The 18,695-nt window shown below is 45.7% G+C and overlaps 1 protein-coding gene across 6 annotated transcripts in view; it reads left to right on the forward strand.

Annotated features, from left to right (window-relative positions):
* The first annotated feature begins 1,990 nt into the window (after nt 1-1,990).
* Nucleotides 1,991-18,695, forward strand: part of RFTN1 (raftlin, lipid raft linker 1) — a 209,168-nt gene continuing 192,463 nt past the window's right edge. For 3 of the 6 annotated variants that reach the window (XM_010377152.2, XM_010377151.2, XM_030933480.1), the window contains exon 1: nt 1,991-2,539. The gene's annotated coding sequence lies outside the window, so the exon portion shown is untranslated. Of the gene's footprint in view, nt 2,540-3,059; nt 3,195-4,884; nt 4,903-18,695 lie in introns of those variants that run through there. The other 3 variants (XM_030933486.1, XM_030933468.1, XM_030933474.1) reach the window with 3 other exon arrangements.

Raw genomic sequence — 18,695 nt, forward strand, 5'->3', positions numbered from 1 at the left:
AGGACATTCTAACAGATGACATTGTGAGGTTGCCAAGGTAACCCACTAGGATACAGTCCCAGCATCTTTGGGTTTGGGGCTGGGTAGGCAAGGTCAGTTAGAGGTGAGACCCAGCTGCCCAGGGTCTCTCCCATGGCTGGCCAGTCCATGGCAGTCAAGTGGAAAATCCAGGCAGCTCTCTACAGAGTGAATCCAACATTTGGCTCCTCATTAAATATTCCAGGTGAAAGAGAATTGGAACACTCTGGATAATTGCTGAATGCAGGTTAAGAAGAGCCTTAAAAGATCTGGATGCTATTGGCTCATCCATTCATTCCACACATATTTACTGAACACCTACTGTGTGCCAGTAGGAAGCATCAGAATATCAAGAAGATCAGGAGTTCTAGAAAACCCTTAAAAAATGCAGATCCAAGCAGCGAAAAAAGTCATTTAAGACATTTGCCCACGATTATTAGTACTCAGGAAAATAGTGAGTGGAAGAAAATGGAAACAATCAGAATAGCATATTAACTTCAAGGACTGGTGTCTTAAAAAGAAACAAAACAGCACAAAAAACACAATGGTGTAGAAAAGTTTCAGAGAATGAAAATGATTTGCTTAAAAGAAATCAACCACACTGCAACTAGGTTATGCTGCACTCCCCCACCCCCATCCTCCTTTTTTCTTTATCTTCTTTTAAATGCCTACCAGTTAATACCTGTATCAATTTTATTTTCTTTCTCTGGCCTAGGGACCAGCAAAGGATCAGAAAGATTTCGGATGGACCCTGATTTGCAGCAATTCAAGGCCTCGGGCAGATAGATAGCATGAAGACCCCTCCCTTTGGCTTCATAAATGGGTGTTCACAACCTCTGCTGATGTCCCTGAACATATATCCCCACTCTCTACTGTTTGAACTTGGACTTGGGTGGTCACCTGTCTTATTTTCTTTCATGTGGCAAGCTCAAGTGTAGGGGAGAAAATGGGGGACATTGGGGATAGTGGTGGTGAGTGTGACACCAGGAAAAGGTGGGGTGGAAAGGGAAAGGAGAAAAAAATAAAAACAAAACAGTGTTGTGGGGGAGGGGAGCAAAACACAACTAGGAAGCCTATGGAAAGAGAAAACAAGGAAGAAAATCTCAGAAGATGTGGTAACAGGAAGAGTCCCTGAAAACAAAATAGTGCTTCCTTACCTGCTGGAAGAATGTCATTAGTACCAGAAGGACGTCAGGGAAACACTGCTGGGCCCCAAAACCAGCCCTCCACCCTGTGGGCTCCACTGCTTCACTTTGCCCACACAGGGCCTTCTTTGCCCAGTTAGAAAATGGAGATAATTAATTAGATTATCACACCCTTCTTGTTCTAGTCCCTCATACAATGATAATAGCTAAGTTATAGAGTGGTTCCTAAACACTTTACATATAATAACCCATGAAGAAGTGCCATGTGACAAATAGGCCCAGAGCAGTTAAGTCACTTACCCCAAGTCACACAGCCAATAAGTACCAAAGCCAGGAATCCAACCCTGACCATTTGACTTTAGGGTTCCCCCTCTTAACCCCTACACTGTAATTCTGCTTGGTTTAGTTTTAGGAAGAAAATATTTTCTAATGGCTCCTTGCCTCATATCTTCACTTTATGAATGCAGCCTGGTTTACTGGTGCTTCATTCATTCTTTATATAATTTTCTCCTCAGGTGCCTCAAGTTGCCACTCAAGGTGATTCTCCAGATCTTCTCAAACCTCTGGACATCTTAAGTAGGTAGACCAGGGGATGGCAAGGGAGACAGTGGCATTACCCTTCCCTGAAGCACTAACTTGCAAGAGATACTTTCAGCATCACGTGAGATGTCTGGGGATGCTCCCACCTGTGGAATGGGATCGAGAAATGGTCCTCTCTCAAGTCTGCCCCAACCCCACCCCCAGCCATCAGCACCTTAATGGCAGTCGCCCTTTCAGCATCCCGGCTCAAATCTTGAGGGATCCTAGTCTCCCAGGCACTCTCCTGACAGCCCACAACCTTGATTAGGAGGAGCTGGGAGGGAGGATCGGTGTGCCCCTGACCCCTGGGTTCTGAGGCTGCCAGGGTCGCTTGCAGCTCGGCCGCGTGGAGGTGACCGTGCGGAACTCCGAGGGGGCGCAGGGAGAGCTGGGCGGGCCCACGGCTCCAGCGGCTGCTGTCAGGGGCCGCGAGGCTTTCCCTGAAGATGCAGCGCAGCATATTTTGCACATGAGTTCAGAGGAAGAGGAAGTGTAGCCGGCGGACGCGCGGCGGCGGCGGCGGCGGGGGCGCGTCGGGGCTGGAGCCGGAGCGCGCCGGGCGCTGGGCGCAGCGAGCGAGAGCGCGGCGGCCGCGGGCTCCGGGGAGGGACCGACGCACCGATCGCCGGAGGGACAGACATAAGAGCACGCGGCGCCGCCACCCCCGCCTCCACCCACCGGCGCCCACGTCCTCCCCGCCTCCTCTGTATGGCACAAACTTTCCTCCCGGGACGGAACACGCTGTCTCAGGGAGCCCGCGCCCGCGCCCGCGCCTTCTCCTCCGCCGGTCCCATACGGTAGGTGGGGGCGCGACAGGGCTTGGGGTGTCGACCGGCACAGACCCCTCCGTTTGGCCCTGTGGACCGGGTCCCTGGCGGATAGTGGGAACCCCGCGTGGCGCCTCCCTGCAGGTTGCTCTGTGCCGGGGCTCCGGAGCTGCCAGAGCAGCCCCCGTTGGCCCGCGTGGGATGGAGACCTGGGCTGATCCATGGGACGCCTGGATCTTGGGCCAACTTTTTTGGGGGAGGAGGGCGGGTGTGGGGGAGTCATTCCTGGAGCGATGTAGGGAGAGGCACTCCGGAGCAGCCTGTTGGGGGTCGTGGGCTCTGCAGGCTCAGAAGCGCCTAGGAAGGACGCGGAGGTGGGGGAGCTTCGAGGCTACAGGTGGGTCCAGGACACACTGCCGCTGGGGTCCTCGGAAAAGAACAGGCGGGAGCTGGTCGCGGAGTCCAGGTTTCAGGGGTGCGCGCGGCTGGGGTGGGGCGGGGTGGAGGCGGTGCCTGACTGCCCCTCAGCGTGTGCCCTAGGAGGTGGGTTTGCTCTGGGGACAGAGGTGCTGGACCGGTAAGAGCAGACATGCCGCGCGCTTCGAGGAAGCGCCGGAACCACTAGAAGCACAGGGACGCGGGGTGCGGAGAGTCCCCAGCACTGAAAACCGGCATCTCCTCTTCTGTAAGAGATTTTCTTCCCTTGTCTTAACCCACTTCTCTAGACTCAAGGGACGTCAGGATGGATATGGGTCTGGACGAGGAGGAGGTGGTTGTGTATTTCAGGAAGCCCCGTTGTCAGGCACGCGCACCCCAGTCCTAGGCCAGGGCTAGTGCCCTTCACCTCCGGTGTCGCTGCCTTTGGCAGCAAGAACCGCGTGGAGGCCAAGGTTGTAGACCCAGGCGCGCTCCCTGCTGTCTCTCTGTGCCTCTGCGCTTGCCCTCAGCTGCCCTGTGTGGTTGTGGGTGATCCCTTGGGACGCTGGGTGGTGTCAGTGAGTTTCTTTGGGGGCTTAAAACAAACAAACAAGAAGTACTTTTTTAAAAAAAGTCTGACTCCATCTCTGTCAGTGGCCACCCCAGTTTCCAGCAACTCATGTGCTGAAACCCTTGTAGTCGGTACAGCTGTTTCAGGAGCTGGGCGCTCAATTAGACCAGGCATCTTCCAACCCCTGCCGTCGTGTGTCATCTCAGGATAAGTAAGGCCTTGCCAGGAAGGAAGCCGGGTGTAATGTGAGCGACCTCTGGGCCTGTGGGTAGGGCCACTCTGCTCCCCCCTTACCCCCTGCTGCCGGGATTCCTAATTTGTACCTCTGAACAGCTGAATCCCAACGAAGTTCAAGTGACCCCAGATGTCACCAAACCCCACAGAGGGGTTACGAAGCAAGCTGTTTGGGGCTCTTTGGTGCGTGTGCGCTAACCTCAGTGAAATCACTTTAACCTCAGGCTGAGCTCTACATCCTCTTTTGCCTTCAGTGGGGTTTCGGGCCGGCCTGAGTAATTCAAAGCCCCAGAGCTGGCACGTCATCCTCTGGCTGCATTTGTATATCAAGTCACTGGCTTGGTTTTTCTTTGTTTGCTTTTTGGCTGTATGGACATGGGGCAAATGGAAGTGGAGTGTTGTGCAGTTCGCTAGTAGATCTGGTACAGGAATTGAAAGATAATAAATTGGGAATACAAGTCAGTGAGTTCCTTTTCTCCCTCTTGAGCAGGAATTTTTGGCTTACATTCAAATAATTGCTTTGTCTGTAGGGAAATAAGCAGAAAATCTTTGGCATGAGTGATGTGAGTTCCTGTAAAGCTACTTGTGTTCTTCCAGTCTTCTCTTTTCAGCAGAATTGAAACTATGTGGTCCCATGGCTTGGTGGGGCATCGGTGCTTTGCCAAATTTCTAACTAGGTGGACTAAGGAGAGGACACTGTGACTCTATCCCCATCCCATTTTTTAAGATAAGAAAAGTTGCAAGAACAGTGACCACCTAAATATACACGCCTAGAGTCTAATTCACATTTTGCCATCTTTGCTTAACTACACATCCATCCAGCCATCCCTCTATCCATCCATAAGTCCAGCTGATTGTTTTATGCATTTTAAAGTAAATTACAGATGTTGGTACAGGTCATTCCTAAACATTTTAGTACACATTTTACTATTTAGACTTCAATATGTGTTCATGGTTTCCTTAAGATAAAATTTATATACATATAGTGAAATGTGCAAATCTGGAGAGTACCATTTGCATAATGTTTTGACAGATGCATGCACCTGTGTAACCCTAGTCCTTATCAAGACAGAGAATATTACTGTCACCCCAGTAAGTGCCTTCATCCTCATTCTCAGTCATTCTCTGCCCTCACCCTCTCAGTGGCAACCGCTGCTATATCTCATCATAGGTGAGTTTGACTTGTTCTTGAACTTCCTGTAAATGGAATTCTACAGTATTGTGTAAAGCTCACCATGTTTTTGAGATTCATCCATGTCGTATCCATGATTTGGTCTTTTTTTATTGCTGACTTATGTTCTGGAGCATGTCTCCTCCACAGTTTGTTTGTATATTCTGTTAATGGACACATGGATTATTCTAGTTTCTTTCTTTCTTTTAGTTTCTTTCTTTCTTTCTTTGGCTATTGTGAACAAAGCTGCTGTGAACATTTGTGTACAGGTCTCCTTAGGGACATGTGTTCTCATTTCTCATGGGTAAACACCTAGTAGTAAACTGCTGGGTCAGAAAGGAGGTATATGGAAACCTGATAAGAAACTGCCAGACCTTTTCGCAACATGGTTATACCATTTTATACTCTCACCAGCAAAGAATATGAGTATGAGATTCCAGATACTTCAACCCTGTCTTTCCTATCTTAAAGCCAAGAGCATGGTTTGACTAGTATTCTTCTGGGGCCAGAGGGAACCTGAGGCAGTGGGGAACATGTTTTTATAGGTGGAGGGGCCATAGGAAGTCCTGACTCTGCCTGTAAATGGGTTTAAGCTTAAATCATTGCAGACGATCAGATGAATATTTTATTTTTAGAGATTTTCAGAGAAGGGAATTCCATAGGGGAATGTACCCTTGGTTGTGAAAGAAGATTGATTGAGTGCTTTCTATAAAAAGAAAAATAACCCCAAGCCCTACAGAATTTTACTAAGCTTCTGCCTAGAGACTCCCGGGGGATTTCTGGTCTGTTGGTATGGTTGATATTAACTTGGTGGAGATCCCCCTTGGATTTCACCGGCTTGGACAGCCGGCTATTAAAAGGAGTTGTGTTTGTTTTGAGGGGCAGGTCAGATTTGGCTTTGTGAAGACTCAGAGAATGACTCTCTTGTGAAAGTGATCTGGCCTCTCAGTGAGAAACGTGGCCTGTCAACACCTCTTTTATTGTCCTGGCCGAGAAAATGGGCCTGTGCCCCTCAGGTCCCCTAATAACTCAGTCCCTCTCTGTGGTGCCAGCAGCCAAAGCTTGCCCTTGGCTGGTCTAGGAAATAGGAAGTGAACCTTTCCGTCTGAGTGGGACCCCAGGATGCATTTTTTTGCATCTCATCAAGGTGTCCCAGTGCTGACCAAGCTTTGCGGGAGTCAGGTGGCAGACAGCTCAGAGTCTTGAGACATTGCACTGTGTTTGGGGACTGTTCCCTCCTCCTTAAAAGCCTACGCAGTGCCTGCCAGAGGGTAGGGGCACAGTAAACATGGGCTGAGTGATTTCGTGACTCGTGATACCCATCTGGGTGATGGCGTCTCTGGAGGTTGATGGTGGGTGTCAAGATTGTCAGGGCCCCAAGATGTATTTTACTAGAGGGCACTTTACCATAGCTTGGAAAACACGTTCAAAGGGTTTGGGCCTAGGAAAATTTTGCTCAGTGTAAACTTCCATTGTATTAGCACTGTTCTCTTTATTACCTATTTTAGTATTGTTAATAAAATACTCATAATTACAGCTGCCAATTGCTGAGTGCTTACCCTTTGCCAGGCGCTGTTGTACACTTTGCACACATTATCTGAATTTGATCCTCATGAGAGGCGAGTACTTACATTATCTTCACTTCAGCCCTGAGGAAACTGAAGCCTGCGAGGTTAACTTTCCCTAGGTTCACGTTTTCATTTTTCTAAGACCTTAAGGGAAGAGACTGTGACATTCTGGTTTTTTGAAGGCAAAATCTGTCTACAATCACGGATTTCCAAATACACGAAGGCATAGTATAACAGAAATGTAAACTAGATAATCAGAACAGAGTTACAGGAAATGATGCACAGCAATCATTGTCTTTAGTTTTTTGTCATTGTTGTTGTTTGTTTTCATTTTGTCTTAAGCTTACTGAGTTTGGCATAGCCAGGGGCTTATACTGATTTTGATGATAATTTAAAATACTATTGGTTGATTAGGATTACAATTTTATTGAAGGAACAGAAAGATGTTGCCAGCTGAACTGTTCCATACAGTAGCCCCTTGTTACATGTGGCTATTTACATTTAAATGTAATGAATTAAAATAAAAGAAAATGTAAAATTCAGTTCTTCAGTCTCACTCACCACATTTCAAGTGGCCCAGAGCCACATGTGGTTAGTGGCTACTGAATTGGTTAGCGCAGATAGTGTTTTCATCATTGCTGAAAGTTCTGTTTGATAGTGCTGCTCTATAGTAAGTGTTTCTTTTTTACCCTTCGGTTTAAGAATTGGTAACACACTTGGCTAGGGCTTATGCTATTTTTCACTGACAAAGGGATACATTTAGCCAGATGTTGCTTTTATGTTTACCTTTTAAAGGTGTGTATGTGCATGCGTGCATGTGATCTTTCCTCCCATTCACATTCCGTTTTTGACATACATTTGAGTCTCCCTTTTCTCCTGGGCCCCAAAGGGGCTTTCATTATTAGCATTGCATATTTTATCAAGACACTTTCTCATAAAAGATTGGTACAGCAGGCAAGAGATGGCCACTGCTTGAACCCGGCTAATTCCTTGCTCTCCAAATAAGAACTCCGTTCAGCTTTTAAATATGCAATTGTGTGACTTACTCCCTACCTGGGCTGAATTCAGGAGGAAAAATCACTCTCAGTGGGCCAGAACCAAAAGAGCTGGAAAATCAGGTCACATTCTGCAGCGATGGCTACCTGCCAGGACTGAGACGGAGGAGACACCATTTGGGGTACTTGAAAGCTTCATTTGGGGTTTTCCTGGATTTGACCTGCCTCCGGGGTGCAGGGAGTGATGGAGAAGGCTGGCAGCTTTGGTGTCCCAGTTACATGGGACAGTGGAGGACTGGTCCTGGGGCTGTCGCCTCTGCTGTGGTGTACGGTACTCCAGAACCAGCCTCACAGAAGAGAGGAAGGCACTCCTCAGCTGTCCGCAAGCAGCCAGTCCAGCCGGAAGGGGGAAATCAATATAAGCTATGCTTGGCTCAGTTGTTTGATGCCGACAAACTCTTATGCTACTTTAAGATCCCGCACTGGAGGTTTCCACACTTCTTCAGCCAGGAAGCCAGATGCACCTCACTGACAGCTTTCTCTGGCGTTTACACCTGAAATGTCCCATCTTGTTGTTCCATAGGGAGACCTCCTTGAGGGTTAGAATTTATTCTTTATGGGGGCCTATCAGCTTTCATTTGTGTGTGTGTGTGTGTGTATATGTATGTGTGTATGTGTGTGTATGTGTATGTACGTGCATATGTGTATATGTGTATGTTTGTGTGTATGTGTATGTGTGTATGTGTATGTATGTGTATGTTTATGTGTATTGTGTGTATATTTATGTGGATGTGTGCATGTGTGTGTGTATGTGTGTGTATGTATATGTGTATGTATGTGTGTACATGTGTATGTGTGTGTGTGTGTATGTATGTGTATGAGTGTGTGTGTGTATGTTTATGTGTATTGTGTGTGTATGTATGTGCGTGTTTGTGGATGTGCGCGTGTGTGTATGTGTGTGTGTGTATGTATGTATATGTGTGTGTGTGTGTGTGTGTGTGTTTTGAAACTCCCTACTTTGCCTTTTACCCTTTGTCCTGAGGAATCCTTCAACTTTTATGGAATAGCGCTCAAGTTCCTCAGATTTGGGGGAACTGTTGTAATAGATTTTACTTAGAAAGTTGGGTAGGAAGAGATTTGGTTAATCATAGACTCTGGTTAATGGAACCTGATCATATCATGTATTAGCAAATTTTGGAAATATAAAGCACAAGAAATCAGGTTGTTTGTTTAAACACTTCTTTAATTCAGAGAGGTCTTTTGGGATTTTCCAGCGTCTTATGACACGCTTTTCAGTGTGCCCTTTTCAGTGTGGTATAATCATGAATACAGGCCAGAATAGGTCCAAAGGCATCTTCATAATGGGCAACAGGTAATCCTAGTAGAGGACTAACATGGTTAATATTTATACTGCTCTTTCTATGTGTCTGAGCTCTTCTGAGCCCTGTTAAATATTAACTCACCTTACCTTATTTAGTCCTCACTCTAGAAGTAGATGTTGCAGTTGTCCCCATTTTACAGATGAGAAAACTGAGGTTAAATGGCTTCCTTGAGGTCACACAGGTAAGAAATAAGGGCACAAGATTTGAACCTAGTCAGTCTGGTTCCAGAGCCTGTATGACCAACCCCTGTGCTGTACTGTTAAGAAAGTGAATTTGAGAGCCACACAGGGAATATTCCAAATGCCCTTTACCATCCTGTACCAGATAAGTGTCTTTCCTATTCCCAAAAGATGCTGCTAAGTAGGTATTTATTGTGTATCTGTTATGGGCAGGGCATTGGAATAGCTGCTGTTGGGGATGAAGAAGACCTGCTTGCTGCCTTCCAGAAATTTACTGTCATGTGGGGAGATGAGGCATTACCAAGTGCTGTGGAGCTCTCCTCTGAACTCAGAATGGTACATCCCGTGGCCCACTGCACACCTCTGCTTGGATGGAGTTAACATGGCTAACTCCTGGCTTCCTCTACCCATCTCAGAAGATGGCCACTCCAGCCTTGCAGGTCCTGGTGACCAACCCTAGCGGTGCCTTGGATGCCCTCTTTTGCTCATCCCCTTTTTCTAAATCATCAATCAATCCCGTTTTCTACCTTCAAAACATATACAGAATTTGACCACTGCTCACCCGTCTACTTACTGTCATCTGGGCTCTCCGCTCTCATGGTCTGTCATGGCTAGAGTAATTGATGTCTTCCCTCAGCTCGAAACCTTCCAGAGGCTTCCAGATCAGTCAGGATAAAGCTGAAGTGCTCACGGCCCGGCCAGGCCTGCGCTCTGTCTCCCAAGCCCTGTCTGACTTCACCCCGAGGTCCGGTCAGCCTCCCGGGGGCGCCACACTCCAGCTTGTTTGCACCTGCCACTGCCTTGCCTAGCCCACCCTCCCCCTTATACCGCGGCTTGCTCTGTGGCCTTCTTCATGATTTTGCTTAAACGTCACCTTCTGGGTGTGGCCTTTCTGGATCCCTTATTTAAAACATTGTACCTCCTCCTGTGATTGCTACACCTCCCTGCTGCATTATTTTTGTTCTAGTTGGCATACTTTAAAAATGGAATTTCATGTATTATTTTTATTTGTTTGTCTATTGCCTGTTTCTCGGCTTCTGAAGGTAAGGTCCACGAGGGCAGGCTTGTTCTTTTATTGTGTGAATCCCTTTCATTTTACTTTGGTATCACTAGCATTTAGAACAGGACCTTGCATATAGTAAGTGCTCATTACTTATTTATTGGATGAATCAATGGCCTAAAGTGGCAATCCTGTTAGAGCTCAGCCTTGAAGGAGTGTGATGGTTAATTTTATGTCAGTTTTTACTAGGCTATGTGCCTAGTTTTTGGCCAAACACCAGTGTAGGTTTTGCTGTGAGTTATTTTTTAGGCATGATAAATTTTGCAATCAGAAGACTTGGAGTAAAGCAGATTACCCTCCATCATGTGAGTGAACCTCATCCATTCAGTTGAGAGCCTTAAGAAAAAATACTGAGATCCACGAGAAGGAATTCTGACTCCAGACCACCTTTGGATTCAAGATTGCAACATCAACTATTCTCTGGGTTTCCAGCCTTCTGGCCTTCCCTGAAGATTTTAAACTTGTTGGCCCCCCAATTTCATGAGCTAATTCCTTATAATAAATACCTCTATTTGTCTCTCTCTATCTGGGCGTACACACACACACACACACACACACGTATCTGACTGGTTCTGTTTCTCTGGAGAACCCTGATTAATACAGAGGATGAGAGGTACAGGAAAGCAATGTCAGGTGGAAGTTCACTGGAGGAAAATGGTAGTGCCTGGAGAGTTCTGAGGATGTACAAAAGATTGCAGTAGCTTAGCCTGACTTGACTCTAGGGTCAACTGTGAAGGGAAACAATGGGAGGTAAGACTGGAAAGGAGGGAGGGTTGAGTGATATTGAGGCTGAGGACTCCGAGCTGCACAGCGGATGTGATTATGCTGTTTGAGCCACTTGTGTGGTATAAAATGGTTAAGGTGGGAAAAGCTGGAGATAGGAATTAGATGGATGAGGGGGGAGCCAGATTCCAGGAAAGCATTGGTTGCTCTTGAGATTTCAGATTGGTTTGGAGAATAAAGTGGGGGGATGGATAGCATCCACCAGTTCTTGGTGGGCCAATGTCAGGTTGAGGATGGTGGCGGGAGCAGGCTGATACTGGGGCTTTGGGCCTGCATGTTAGGAGGGCAGTGGTATTACCCAGAGATGAGAGATGCAGGAGAAAGAGCAGGCTTGTTGGGCAAGGTGCTGCATTCTGTGGGGCATATTCTTCCAGAAGTGCTGAGAAAGTCTCAGGTGAAGAGAGAAAGTTCCAGGTGGAAGTGTTGAAACAGTTCTTGGAGATGTCTGCCTGCGGCTGGAGAGAAGACAGACAGGCTGGGAAGGAGACTGGGGAGCTCTTGCCTGGAGCAGGTTAAGTTAGGGTGAGAGAGGGAGTGTGAGTGCTAAGGGAGAGACAATAGCATGTAAGTAACTTTTTTGAACATACATAATTCTATATTGGTGGTTCCCAAATTCTGGGCTAAGATACCCCAAAGCACTGCAGCAAATGCACAGGGTGGCCAAGGGATATTTCACATTTTCGAGGGAAATGCAGCAATACTTAACATCTGTCAGATGCCACGCTAAGTACTAGCTTGAGGCACTTTGCAATATCAACATCTGACAGTACCACATTACTCTTGATGATGTCATATCTTTACAAGCTACATTTTGGGTAGTTGCTAAGAAAATCAGCGTGGAAGTGGGAATCAGGGTGGTGGTGTTCAGTGTGGTTCCAAGTTTTGAGAAGTTGCGCAGTGTCCAACAGATGCACACATCCCATTAGTGAGTGATTGTGGTTAGTTAAGAATGAAAGAAAAAATATTTCTTCTTTCAGTTTATGTGTGCTAATTTTTTTGAAAGGCTACTGTTGTTAGGCTGTGAATAAGTATTAAGTTGTTTGGACCTAACTACTTAGTAAAAGAAACTATTGGATACTTTTTTTAAATCTAGGGTGTGCCATTAAAAAATGTACAGAGGAACTAAGGGCACTACAAACTGAGAAATCCTCAGAATCTCTGCCATATGTTGTTCTGGGTGTTATATGTTATATATAGATTGTAAAAGAGTACACACAGGGATAGAAAGATAGGGAGAAAGGGAATGGCGTGAGGACTGTGTCAAGAAGTCTATTTATCCAAAAATAAAATATCTGAAGCAAATAAGGTAAAAATGTAAGCACTTGTTAAATCCAGGTGGTGGATCCATAGACATCTCATTTTCTGTACTTTTCCATATGTTTGAAGTGGTTTATAATTAAAATAATTTTGGAAAAGTGAGGCAAGAGGATGGAGGAGGACAGAAATGTAGGAGGTGCCTGTGCTTGCCTGGGAGGATGGCAGAGGAGACTGGGAAGGGGTGTTTGAGGTAGAAAGAGATTCAGGAGATTGAGGGATGTGGAACTAAGCAGATCAGTGTGGCTGAGCTCTGAACTGTGGTTCTCAGTCCTGGATGTGAGGCTGTAGGAGAGATCCTGGGCCCTGTTGATTCCTGGCTATTAGGAGATTAGAGAGGGTTAGGAGTGGGAAAGGACTGGGTTTACTCCTAGAGCACTGATGCTCAACCCTGCCTGCATGTTAGCATCACTTGGGGGTTTTCAAAATACTGGTGCTCTGGCCCCACCCCTAAATGCCTGAGCATCAGGGCTTTTCACAGCTCTCCAGATGGTTCCAAAGTGCAGTCAAGATTAAGAGCCACTGCCACAGCCCAGCGTTTCTCAAACTGTACTGTGAGTCAAACTTTAAGGAATCACTTATTGCTCAAATACAGATTCTGATTCAGCAGGTCTGGGATGGGGCCTGGGATTCTGCATTTTTAACAAGAGCCCGGATGCTGCTGCTGGTCTGAGGTCCACATGTTGAGTAGCAGGTTCTGAGAGGGAGCTATTTTTAGCGAAGGGTGGCTGGAGAGCAGCAGAGCAGAGATGGACTCGGGTTCAGACCCCTCCTGAGACGGACTGAGATGGTGGTAGGTTGTGGGGGTTGGAGGAGTGGGGGTAAGCAAGTGTTTTCTTCTTATAATGCAAACACCACTCTTATTAGGTATCTTTTATTGTGTCACAAATTACGCCAAAACTTGGCAGCTGAAGAGTCAGCTCTCAACCACTCCACAATGCCACTTCTCATATAGGAGCAAGACTCTTAACATGAACTGCCTGGATTAATTATCTATTGATGGGTGGTAAATTGCCCTAAAACCTAGAGGCTTAAAACAACAAACATGCTATCTTGCATCGTTTCTCTGAGTTGGGAATCCAGAAGTGGCTTAACTGAGTGCTTCTGACTTAGGATCTCTCATGAGGTTGCAGTGAGGATGTCAGCTGGGCCAAAGGCTGTAGGATCTACTTCCACATGGGTGTTGAGTTAGTGCTGATGGTTGGCAGGAGGCCTCATTGCCCTGCAGTGGAACTTCATCCTGCTGATAGAGTGTCCTCACAACCTGGCAGCTGGCTGCCCCCAGAACGAGAGATCTGGGAGAGCGAGGTAGAACCCACAATGTTTCCTACAACCTAGTCTGGGAAATCACACTCATTTCCACCATATTCTTCTGATTACGCCCGTCAGCCCTATTCAGTGTGGGAGGGGACCACATAAGGGTGTGAATACCAGGAGGATCATTGAGGACGGTCCTAGAGGCTGGCTGTGATATCCATAGTGTTTTAGTTTATTTTCTTTTCTTTTTGAGACAAAGTCTCACTCTGTTGCCCAGGTTGGGCAGTAGCGTGCAGTGGCACAATCATGCAGTGGTGAGATCATGGCTCACTGCAGCTTCAACCTCCTAGGTTCAAGCAATGTTCCCTCTTCAGCCTCCCGAGTAGCTGGGACCACAGGCGCATGCCACCATGTCTGGCTAATTTCTTCTTAAAATTGTTTTGTAGAGACAGAGTCTTGCCATGTTGCCCAGGCTAGTCTTGAACTCCTGGGCTCCAGTGATTCGCCTGCCTCGGCCTCCCAGAGTGCCCCGATTGTTTTCAACCATGAAAATAATGCATGCTCAACAAAGAAAACTTGAAAATGTAGCCCATAGTGTCATGACCCCGAAAAAAGTTCTGCTAACAGGTGGTTTATGAACTGCCAGTTTTTCAAAAATAAGGATTTTATAAACAAATACACAAGCACTTTTAAAAAGCGATACCATACATTAATACGGTTTGATATAGATTGTTCTTTACACTTGACATTGGATCAGGAACACTTTCAACCGGTACATTTTAGAGTTTCTTAGACTCTGTTGCAGGACAGCAAAAAATCTGACACCATCTGAACACTCTACTGCATTTTTAAGTTTAATTTATATTTCTGGATCTAGAGAGATGTCATCATGTAAAGGCTTCTTAATTTGGATGATCAGTTCTTACTTTGGATGACTGAATGAAGTAATAAACATGCTTGTGTCTTCAAATACAGAATTTGAGTGTAGAAATAAAAAATGGGGTTGCCAGCTGATCCAGCATCATTGCATATAATTGCCCCATCTCTGGTTGCTTGTCACTAGCTGTTGGCATTTGTTAAAATTAGCTTTACAGACTGCCTTAGATTAGCAGCAAGTGTGGCAAATGAGGGCTTACTCTTAATGAAACTAATTTGTATTTGAAAATATAACTACATTTATTGCCCCCATTATTTAAATGTGTGCATGCTAGTTGATAGTAAAAATGAACTTTTAAACTAAGGCTTTTCTACATTGTAGCTGAAAAATAATCTTTTAAGAAGGTGATCCTTTTGAAGTGGTTTTCCAGTTTTTTTGTTTTGTTTTGTTTTGTTTTGTTTTGAGATGGAGTCTCGCTGTGTCACCCAGGCTGGAGTGCAGTGGCCGGATCTCGGCTCACTGCAAGCTCCGCCTCCCGGGTTCACGCCATTCTCCTGCCTCAGCCTCCCCAGTAGCTGGGACTACAGGCGCCCGCCACCTCGCCCAGCTAGTTTTTTGCATTTTTTAGTAGAGACGGGGTTTCACTGTGTTAGCAAGGATGGTCTCGATCTCCTGACCTCGTGATCCACCCGTCTCGGCCTCCCAAAGTGCTGGGATTACAGGCTTGAGCCACCGCGCCTGGCAGTTTTCCAGTGTTTTTATGGGCATCGTGGGAAGCATTTCAGAAACAAATTAGGATACTTTTAAAATAATAATTTAAACATTTTAACATTTAAAATGACACAGGACATTGTGCCCCATTGCTGGTCAGCTTCTTCTGGAGCCAAGTATTTGGCGATGTGCTGTGTTTGTGTGTGTGTGTGCATGTGTGTGTTTTGTTACAGATAAGTCTTGCTTTGTCACTCAGGCTGCAGTGAAGTGGTGTGATCACAGTTCACTGCAGCCTCGCAATCCTGGGTTCAAAAGAGCCTCTTACCTCAGCCTCCCAAGTTGCTGGGATGACAGGTGCACACCACCACACCCATCTCTGTGTTTTATATAACAGTGATTTGTTCAGAATGCTCCCGCATTCTGTCCAGACTTCTGGAACAGTCAGCCACACTGCACCATGGGTATCTCGTCATCGTCTCTGTGATCTCCCTGAAGGCAGGGCCTGGCCTTCCCAGTTTTAGTGTTTCCTAACCAAGTGCCTGACTCAAAGCAGACCTTAATAAATGTGAGTTGAATGAATGGATGGATGAATGAATTTGGAACATAAGCTCCCTCCCTCATGGAACTAATAGCTCCTGTAAGAAGCTGGTCCACCGTGTACCAAAGAGACATCCCACTTAAGGTTTGATTCAGCCCCAATTTTTTCCAGAACATCACCATTCAAGGGATCTTTGCTTCCAGATCATTTGCAATGTCTACCATCCTCTTCTTGCAGTTCGGGTCTCAGAACCTTCTTCTGATTTCTTTATTTTCCTCTTTAGAAAGCATCTAGTTCCTAATTACCCTTACCAATTTCTGCTGGGGAACTGTATGTATATTTTGATTATTTCCCCACTGTTTCACCATAGGAATGGGGAAAGGCCTCCTCTGTTTCCTCTACCTTTGAAGACTTCTAGGAAAGTTTTTCTTGGTACCTTGATGCTCGGGAGACCTATACACATAGTTTCAGGGATGTCTGCTGAGAAGACAAAAATATAAAAAGAGAAACAAATGCCTGAACAACTGTCAATCAAAGCTGATCCAACAATGAACTCACACATAAAATAGGTAATCTGATCAACATTAGGTGTCAATATGAGGTGAGCATAGGAGTTTGGAAGGGTGGAGCTGTGGGAGCAGGATGGAGCCTACATGAAGTACTAGGGGAGTCTCACTAGACACAGGTGACTTTTAGCATGTGTTTTTTACAAAAACAACAACCAGAGAAAAAGTCAGTGAATAGCACCGTTGGGCGTGATTCCACCTGGTGAGCTGATGCCCCAGTTGAGCAGGGGCTAGCTGATCTTTGAGAGGTCTCACTTTCCATACACCTCTCGTGGGGGCAGTATCTGGACATCCTGTGTGTTTAAAGGGAAGCATTTTTTCATTAACAGGGCCCCTGCACTTACCATATAACCCAACAACCCCACTCTTAGGTATTTACTATAGAGAAGTGAAAACTTATGTCCATTTAAAAACCTCTATGCAAATGTTTATAGCCACTTTATTCATAATCAGCCAGTGCCAGAAACAACCCAAATACCCTTCAAAGGGTGAATGGCTGAAACAGGGGCCCTAAAAGCAGGCCACCTTCAGCAAGTGCCAAGGAAGCGGCAGGCCATGGTCGTTTTGAGCAGACTTGGTGTATAAGTTGCTTATGGTATAAATGAACCACTCCAAAACTCAGAGGCTTAAAACAACAACAGTAGCTTCTTTTGCTCAGGAATCTGCAGCTTTGGCAGGGCTTGGCGAAACAGCTTGTCTTTGCTTAACATGGCATCAGCAGCTTGACTGAGGCAGAAGATCTACTTCCAACATGGCTTGCTGGCAAGATGGCCAGCAAGTTGGTCCTGGCTGTTGGTTCCTCTCCACATGGGGCCCTCTTTGGGGCTACTTGAGCTTCCTCATGGCGTGGTGGCTGGATTCCAAGAGCAGGCACCCCAAGAGTTAGCACGCAAATGTTCTCAAGTTTCTTAAGGCTGGGTCCAGAAACTGGAACTGTGTTAAATTCCATCAGATTCTATTGGTCAAGCCGTCGTGGAGCCCAGACTCAGGGTAATTGATATAGACCTCACCTCTCAATAGGCTCAATAGGAGGAATGTCAGTGGATTTTGGAGCCACATTTAAAAACCATCCTACTTACCATTTACCTTCCACCTTACTAGAGACTTTGACACATGTGAAAGATGTTCTTCCACCGAGAAGAACATCTGTGTGAGGGAATGTGCAGCACATCCGTGTCCTCTGTCTGCATCTGGCAGTACCATTCCTTAGACCCTTTCCTCTGCCTTCCCTCCCACTGCCCTCAAAAGCAACATACCTATCTTTTGCCTCCATCCTCTTGCAGGATTCTAGTGTGATCATGGTTTGGGAATGTCACATGGTAAACAGTGTAGCCTAGAAAACTCTGTAATAGTGTGCAAGTCACTGTTACAGCTTATTTTTCCTACTTTTTGTAAGCTAGATTTTTCTGACTTGTTTTGAGCATACTATAGACATTTTTGGAATGATGCAAAAGTCTTTCCTATTTTGACAGGGGTGGGAGTTGGTGGAGAGGAACAAAATCCAGGGAGAAACAAAAGGAATGCAGGTGTGGTAGCAGGGAGCAGGGTAGCTGCCTCTACACAAAAGAGTAGGAGGAACTAATTCACACTAAGGTTTTGATGGCCAGCAACTACTTCCTGTGTCTGCCTTTCCAAAGAGGGCTGTGCTTTAGAAACAGTTGCTTAAACTAGGGTTGCACGCACTCCAGAGAAATCAATCTCTAAAATTTGAGATTCAAGCATTCAATGATATTACAGTTTTAGTGCTGGCTGGTATTTATTAAAATAAAAACTTGATACAAATTAAATGTAACAGAGTTTGAATGAGCAAAGAAAAATTTGTAAATCGGGCAGCCTCAGAACCAGAACAGGTTCAGTGACCTGCCTGAAACACATCCTGGCAGTGTTTTGTGTACCGAAAAGAGAAGTGAGGTACAGAGACAGCTGGCTTGGGTTCGTTGCCTGTGATTGACTGCATCTCTGCTGCTGTGATTGGCTGAGACTCAGCTATTTGTTACAGAAGTATACATCCTAAGTTAGGCTTTCACTTAGTTTACCTACTAAACTAAGTTGCAGTTCCCTATGTAATGACTCAAGTGTGGAGGCATCTGCAAGCCAAATTTGGTTGAATTTAACATACTGTTTAGCTTATTCTGTGTCTGATCACATGGATAATTTGCCCAGAGCCCCTTTATGTACTGTGATATCAAGCACAATGCCCTTTGAAATGAGCTGGGGCAGAAGCCTCAAGGTTGGGACAGTCTGATTGAAACTTTAAACTCAAAGTTGTGAATCCCAAGAGTTTTCTAATGCTTCTTGGTACTCTCCTGATCCCCACCCCAACCCTTTCCAAATCTTTCTTCTCATCCTGGTAACCTTCTCCTTTCTACTGTCAAGGAAACTGTAAATAAATTAAATATAAATTAAAAATTATAGACAAAATAAAATCATACTAAAGTGGTAGTGGCTACCAGGAGCTTAGCTTGTTGTCCTTTCCATGGAGATATTTGTCATTTCAAAGGAGATACTTAGGAAAGGTAATTCTGATTCAAAGGAATGAACCTCTAATATGAGAATTTACATA

This window comes from Rhinopithecus roxellana, chromosome 1 (genome assembly GCF_007565055.1).
Source record: "Rhinopithecus roxellana isolate Shanxi Qingling chromosome 1, ASM756505v1, whole genome shotgun sequence".
In the NCBI taxonomy this organism is placed as follows: Eukaryota; Metazoa; Chordata; class Mammalia; order Primates; family Cercopithecidae; genus Rhinopithecus; species Rhinopithecus roxellana.